Source organism: Lynx canadensis, chromosome B1 (genome assembly GCF_007474595.2).
Source record: "Lynx canadensis isolate LIC74 chromosome B1, mLynCan4.pri.v2, whole genome shotgun sequence".
In the NCBI taxonomy this organism is placed as follows: domain Eukaryota; kingdom Metazoa; phylum Chordata; class Mammalia; order Carnivora; family Felidae; genus Lynx; species Lynx canadensis.
This window is the reverse complement of record NC_044306.2, coordinates 121,108,872-121,116,836: the sequence shown is the minus strand read 5'-3', so window position 1 is coordinate 121,116,836 and position 7,965 is coordinate 121,108,872. Positions and strand designations below refer to the sequence as shown.

The window sequence follows — 7,965 nt, the reverse complement described above, 5'->3', positions numbered from 1 at the left end:
TTAAATGTATTTACCTTTTCTTTCTTTTTTTTTTTTTTCATGTACTGACAATTCAACTCTCTCATTGTGTTGGTTGGTCATGAACAATGCCCAAAAGGAACGATAGACTAAATGGACGTTGTTTTTGCCCGAATGTTTTCTTGATCCAGCAAATCACTGGAGCAACTTGAAGACGCTTAGAATGGGCAGTTTGTGCTAGATACTCTCCACTTGACACTTTGGATCCACTTTATACTTTTGTTTCCCATCCTGCTCTGTGCTTAGAAGGCTGTCCTTTAGTGACTGAAACAAGGGGGTCCATTGTCTGGTTTCCAGCTGGGTTCAGCCTGTGGGAATTACTGGCAGTAACTCAGATGACGGAAAGATGGCGCTGGCATACATCCTTGTCCTATTTCCCTCCATCCTCGTTTCGATATGGGTCGGCTTGTGGCTTTGCTCCTATACTAAAGGGCCACAGCTGTACAGGTGGGTTTCTCCCTGACAAGTGTGCATCTTACTAGTTTTGCTAATCACATCTTTCCATTTTTAGGAATTGCAATGGTTTCTTATAGTTACTGGTCCTGGGATTTTTCACCATTCCTTCTTGTTTCTTTTAAGCTTGTGTATGCCTTGTAAATAGGTTCTTCAGTAAATTGTCTTTACTGTCACTCCTACTGTGCCATCTCTTGTCAGAAATCTCGAGGGTTAATGTTCCAAGTGTTTGCAAACCATCCTCAATTTTTAGACTACAGAGAACTTTGAATTATATATTCCATGAGAGTTAGAGCCACACCCTCTAAATTTAGGCAAGACCTTAGAAAATATGTATGCCTGACAGTGAATACGAAAAAGTCATTAAATCCTTTCTCTCCAGATGAGTATAACTACAACCCCAGGGTTATTTCTTTTCTAACAAGTCTTTGAAGAATTTATTTCACCTGTTCCTGACAAGCAAAACTATTTTTTTCCATGTGGCACCTGTGCCGATCATGTTTATTCCTCTCCTCCATGTTTTTACCACTGTATCTTTGCTGCTTTATTTACATTTTCCCTGGTTCTCAGATGGCCATGTGGTAATCCTAGCTTTGAAAACTTTATATGAGCATAACTACAAAATAAGATTCAGTTTTTTTCCCTTTTAAAAAGGGACCATAAGTCTCAGCATTATAATCAGTCATTTGTACACCTTAATTATTCTAAGCCTTATGAATTTTGGTACTTACAATCCATGTTTGAGGGACTATTCCCTTTTTTTCTTTTATGCAGAACTTTCCTTCTTTCTCAAAGGTTTAACGTGCTTTTTATGGTCAGGTTGCTCTTTTCTTTGTTTTGCTGTTTTTGTCCCACCCTTGCTTTTTTTCCAGATGTTAAGGACCTTGTTACCATTTTCTTTATCAAAGTGTTTCTATCCCTTTGCTAATTATTTTCAAATTTCAGTGTATAGGACTTGTAACAGCTTATAACTACATATACTACAATGTATTTTACATAAATTACAAGATGACTTTCATCATCCCTATTAGAAACCGGACAGTTTTTTTAAATTAATTAATTTATTTTTTAATTCTAGTATAATTAATGTACAGTGTTATATTAGTTTCAGGTGTACAATATAATGATTCAACAATTCTATACATTACTCAGTGCTCATCGTGATAAGGCTAGTCTTAAACCCCTTCACCTAGTTCATCCACTTCCCCTCTGGTAACCACCAGTTCTCTATATTTAAGTCTGGCTGTTTGCCTCTTTGTATCTTTGTTTTGGTTCTTAAATTCCACATGAGTAAAATCATATGGTATTTGTCTTCTTCTGACTTATTTCACTTAATATTATACCTTCTAGATCCATCCATGTTGTTGCAAATGATTTAATTCTTTTTTACAGCTGAGTAATATTCCAGTGTGTGTGTGTGTGTGTGTGTGTGTGTGTGTGACATCTTCTTCATCCATTCATCTATTATGGGCACTTGGATTGAGAGACCAGGCAATTTCGTTAAACCTATATGATAATCAATGAAACTAATAGAAGAGGAATTTTAAGTCCATTTGTCTAGTTATAAAGTAATAAGAAATTATTTATCTATGAATCGGTGTATTTCTCTGGTATCTTGGTCAGATTGTGAGCCATCTCATCTATTCAATAGAAATCAAGATTTCCTTATTTCGATTATGAACTTAAAAATCCACGGACTTCCCAGAGAAGAGAGTTAAATATTGACAGAAACCTAGTTCTCCCTGTGTGTTACCTCCTGTGTGTTTCTTTTTTGATGAAGTTCTAACATTTTTCTGGTCATTTAATGAGTTTCTCTAATTCTGACTCATCACAAAAGGACATATTCTTTCATATATATATATATATATGAGTTTAATACATATATGTATATATATATATATTCTGGTGTCTATGATTATCTTTAACACTATTATTCTACTTTATTTCAGTAATTTATAAGACTTGATTTTTTTCCCCTCATTAGGAGAAAACAGATATTTTGGCTATACGAAAGAAGTGGTGAGTATTTGATGATATGCTATCCTTATAACATTCTAAATTATTTGTATGATAGTCATTTCTAAATATTAAGGATTATATTATATTGTATATATTATATTGTTATTTCACCAAAATTATAGAAATAATGTTTGCTACAAGTAACCAATTTTATAACTACTCTTCAAGTTAGAACCTTTTAGTAACAAAATGCTAGATGTATATTTAAGTGCCTTAGATCCATTTAAAACTGTATTTTCCCCAATCTTTGCAACTCCTATGAACACAGCAGGCTTAGCAGTAGAGTCATTTCTAGAAGAAAAATGTTTCTATGATGCAAGTGGAAGAAATCCATTTTACTATTCCAAGACAAAAATGTAATGTCCATAGAGTTCCCATTTTAGAAAACTAACAAGTGTGAATTAGCATACTTATCGCAATAAGAATCTCCTTTTTCTTCTCTTCCTCCTCCTTCTTCTTCAAACAAAATGTATGGATTTTAATTTAGAATGTAACAAAAGGATGCTTATGGGTATTTTTACGCAGCACTTATAAGTTCTTTATAGGACTAACCCTGGACAACAGTTATTATTACTACCTTTAGTTTAAAGCTGTGTTCCAAACCTAGCTGACCAATTCCAAGATCAGTGCTCTTTCTAGGTCACTTTAGCAGATGTGTAAAGAAAGATTAATATTTTCCATAAACTTTTTATTTTCACAGGGATTCCAAAGAGAATAACATTCCTAATTAAACATAATTTATACTGGAAACAATTTGGGTGATGGACAATTGCACTCCTCTCTAAATGCTTTATTTTGGCACTTTGTTAGAGGAGCAGGGTGCAGCAGGATTTTCCTGTGCTTTATTGCCAGTCATGCCTTTGGTATATAGCTGATTTATTCCTGATTGTAGTCTTATGATATTGTATTAAGCTGATTTTTTTCTGTTTCTAAATATTTCTATTTTTAATTTTTTTACACGCTTATTTATTTTTGAGAGAGAGAGAGACAGACAGAGCACAAGTGGGGGAGAGTCAGAAAGAGGGAGGGAGACATAGAATCTAAAGCAAGTTCCAGGCTCTGAGCTGTCAGCACAGAGCCCGACACAGGGCTTGAACCCACGAACCGTGAGATCATGACCTGAGCCGAAGTCAGATGCTTAACCAACTGTGCCACCCCAGAGCCCCTGTTTCTAAGTATTTCTAAGGTTTTCTGTTATATAGGCCTACATTTTAAAGTTAGAAATATGTTGAAATGTGACCCTCAGTCTAAAGAATAACTATTCATCTTTCTTCTGTTACTTCTTTATAGCAATTTTCTTTGTCTTCACTGAATGTAGCCTTTTTTATTGGCTTCTGCTTTACCAGTTCTGAATTGTCTCATTATATTTGATCATAGTCTCACAAAACACAAATATAATATTAACTTTAGGGGACTATAACCCCAACCTCTTTGTAAGCCAAATTATAAGCTTTGTACTGCAACATATATTTATACCACGTGTTACCATGACCATGCATCCATATAATATGCTCTACATACATACATTTCCTAGAATAGGAGAATTTTGCTCTCCAAAACATGGTACTCAGCTAGTTACTAGCCTCCAAAGTCCTTTTCTCAGACACCTTAGCACCTACCTTTTGATGTAGGTTATTCACAATACCCCAACTTTCATTAAATGGTGTCATGTCTTCAACCCATTTCCTACATGGGGGGGGGGGGGTTGATCCTAACATCCACCACCGAATTATTAACTGTTCCTTTTGAGTAATTTCTTTGGTATTTCTCGTCCTTCAAAATTTACTTTTCCTTCTAACTCTTGAGGAGAACAGAATATCAAAATCAAATGTTAGAAAAAAGTAGTTCTGAGCTCTTAGGCGCTTGGCTTCTGGATTGAAGCACAGAGTAACATATTTCTCCCAGACCCAGTTTCAGAAATTTTGTGTATGGGTAGAAGATGCAGTTCTAAATCTGTAAGTCTGGTAGTGAGCAGCTCCCAGAAGGGTGCTAGATTTGTCCAGTGCACGATAGCAGACAATAGCAAGACATTGCATTGGTGATGATCTTCTTATTCCAGGATGGGGAGTATCCATTCTTTTCTTCTGGCTCTATTCTCCATTACCCAGGAATAAATCATTTCCTCAGCCAGAGTACCTCTAACCAAACCACAGCACTCCAAACTTGTTCCGAGATTCAAGTATTGATTTTAAAGCATAAAATACGTGATGAAAATCAAAGGACAGTGATAAAGGCATCTTCCAGGCCTCCTTGAGGTACTGCATGGAGGGAAGGGGATGACTCTGACATTTAGTACACGACTTGAAATGTACATCATGCTCTGCCTGGTGCCGCCAGCTGTTTTTCACTTTCTAGAGACTCAAAACTAAAAATTCAAGGTAAAAAGGTAAAAAGGAAAAAGAGAGAGGGTGCTATAGAAAACATATAATGGTAAAAGCTAAGCTTGGCATACCACACAAACTATGTTTCCCATCTTTTTCTTGGAGGACTGACCTTGGCAAATAGCTTAATTCTCACTTTGATTTCTTAAACTGGAATTTGACTTTGTTAGTGGGTTTTTTCTAAGATTTAGGCAGTCTTTTATTTATTTTTTTAATTTGATGTTCTTATAAATTCAGATATTGATTTTCATATGTGTCCTAAAGAGAAACTTCCTTATTCAATAAGATCCTTTGCTTCCAGAACTAGTAAGTACAACACATAGCCTACGAAAACTTCCCAAGGATCTATTCTGCACAGGAGTGGAGGTTTCTTTGGTCTAAAGAAATTAAGTCAGTCTTAAGTCTTGACAAGAACAGAAGAAGTGGAACAGGAAGTGCTATTTGATAGATAATGTTTTAGGGAAGGTTTTGAGTAACAATGTAGCATTGTTTGTACCTGGGGTACAGTGAACCTGGGCATAAATTTGATGGCCAGACCAACCTTGATGTCAAATACTGGGTCTTATTCTACATTCAATACTCAGTTCTTTGTATGGAACTTGATACAGAATAGAAGTTCAGTGAATATTTGCTTGCTATGCTTCAAGACTATCTAGCACAGACACTTCACTTTATATTTTGTGTTTCCCATAAAGTCATATAAATTGCAGTGGCCCTGTAAAGATCAGGGGCTCAAAGAGTCTGACTAAGGAGAGCATTGATCATTTCTAATTAACTGGACTAGGCAAAATGAATTGTTTGCGAGTGAAAAGATTTTTTTCCCCTCTCTTTTCCAGTGCTATAAATTTAGTTTGGCAATGGGGCAAAATATACTCCCCAAATAGGCTTAACTCTGAGGTTTAATTAGCTTTAGTCATATCCTGGTAGTCCCTTTGGTCTTCCTTTTCTATAAGAGCTTAAATTCCTAAAGTCATATACTTAATGCTTATTTTTGAAGGTATCCAAAGCCCTTTTCCCCTCAAATGTTTTTCAATTTCTGCGCCTCTCTTATTGTATCACAGGATGTTTGAGATTTATAAAACCTTAAATATCATTTGGCTTAAATTAATGAAGACATCGAAATTCAGTGTAATAAAGGAGTAAAAGAGAATTATCATCTCCTGTAAATGGAACATGTCCTGGATATTATGCTATACTCCATGTGTACATCATCTATTTTATAATTTCAAGATAACCTCTATTTTGTAGATGGACATCTATTTAACCTTTTACTCCCCTGGCCAAGAATAAAATACTTTCAGACTTATTGGCATGCATTCATTGAGAATTATTTTAATTGAGGGATTAATACATGTTTTTTAGAAACCATATAAAAATTAAGGGTGATTAAAAGCCAATTAAAAGAGTCAGATTTTGATTGATGAACAATTCTTTTCCCAATTTCCTTGATCCAGGAAGCAGCCTTAACATTCCTTTACCCATAAAATACAATGGTATTTTTAAATTAATATGTAGAAGCATATGCTACCATAATCCATTCTCTCCTTTGATTCTCTCCTTACTTAATTCTAGGTAGACACACATCCAATTAAAAGATTACATTTCCCCCTCCTTTGTATCTAAGGATGAAGGCTGAGGTTTTTACAGAAGGTATAGGATGAGGCTTATTAGAAAGCTATTTTTTCCCTTACTCCTTCCTATAGTTTCTGCCATTATTGTTAAGATGATGACTAGGTCTCTAGAGGACAGAGAGAGCCTGGTTTTCTAATGGCACTGGAGAGCTGCCATATAAGCCTTAGCTTCCCGCTGCTGAACTTCTTCTTTGTAGAATAAATCCTTATGGGTTTAAACCACTATTGTCAGATTTTTATTAGTAGTCATAATTCCCAACTGATAAACAACATACAACAGATTTGGAAGGTCTCATTAGTGTTTTTAAACTGTGTTCTTCATTTTGTGGTTTCCTGATATTGTCCAGGGGGTCACCTGGGAAAGGTTGGAAAGATGGAGGGCATGAGTCTCAACTCATCTGTGTCTGTCCAATGAAAACATCTCTAATTACATGATCATTTAGATATCTATGTGGCATTTCATTTGAACCAAGGCCCCATAGCTTAACACAATTTGAAAACCACTGAGTTTTAGATCAAAGTTCTCATTATAGAATTGCTATTCTTCCTGAATAGTGTAGTAGTCATACCACACTTGACTGAAATCTTTTCTATTTTTATCCCCCAGCTTTCTTCTAAACATTAATATCATCTCTGTCAATATACTTCAAACCTTCTATTAATCCCAGACTCAAAGGTTTTAGGAATTCTAGGATGTAAGCTGTCTAGTCTTAGACAGCTGGTAAAATCTGTGTTCAAGCCCTGCTGTACTAGCTCTATTTAAATCAAATAAATAAGCAACAACTAAATATGGCTCAATTGCCACCATTTTTTCTGCTAATACATTAAAAAAATATCTAGTTTTGTTGGGCACCTGGGTGGCTTAGTTGATGAAGTGTCTGAGTCTTGATTTTGGCTCAGGTCATGATCTCACACTTTATGGGTTCAAGTCCCACATCAGGCTCTGTGCTGACAGCATGGATTCTGTTTGGTATTCTCTCTCCCACTCTCTCTGTCTTCCCCTCCCCCACCCACTCTCTGTCTCAAAAATAAATTAATTTAAAAAATCATTTTGCAATTACTTTCTTGTAAAACTACCAATGCACAATATTACATAGAATATTTTCTATTATAATTATAATTATGAAATTAGAAATTACACACCCAAAGAAAGAAATTTGGTTTTCTGAGGGAATTTGTGCATGCAAACATTTCTTCTAGATGCACATATTATGTCTCTTTTAACCCACAGAATTTTATAACTCAACAAAAGTCATAGTATTTTTTTGATTCAGTGATTAAGATTTCTCTTAGACCTTTCATTCATAGTAAATATTGGATGTAATTTTCTTACAATATTAAAAAATTCCAAAATAAAGGAAACAAGGTACTTTTAGAATAGTACAGATGTCATCTCTTGGTTATTTTTTTCCACTAATGGTCAAAGACAGTCTTTATTTACCACTTAGCTGTTCTAAGACTAT

The 7,965-nt window shown here is 35.1% G+C and overlaps 1 pseudogene; it reads left to right on the top strand.

Annotated features, from left to right (window-relative positions):
- Window positions 1–364: 364 nt before the first annotated feature.
- Window positions 365–7,965, top strand: part of LOC115513024 — a 61,504-nt pseudogene continuing 53,903 nt past the window's right edge.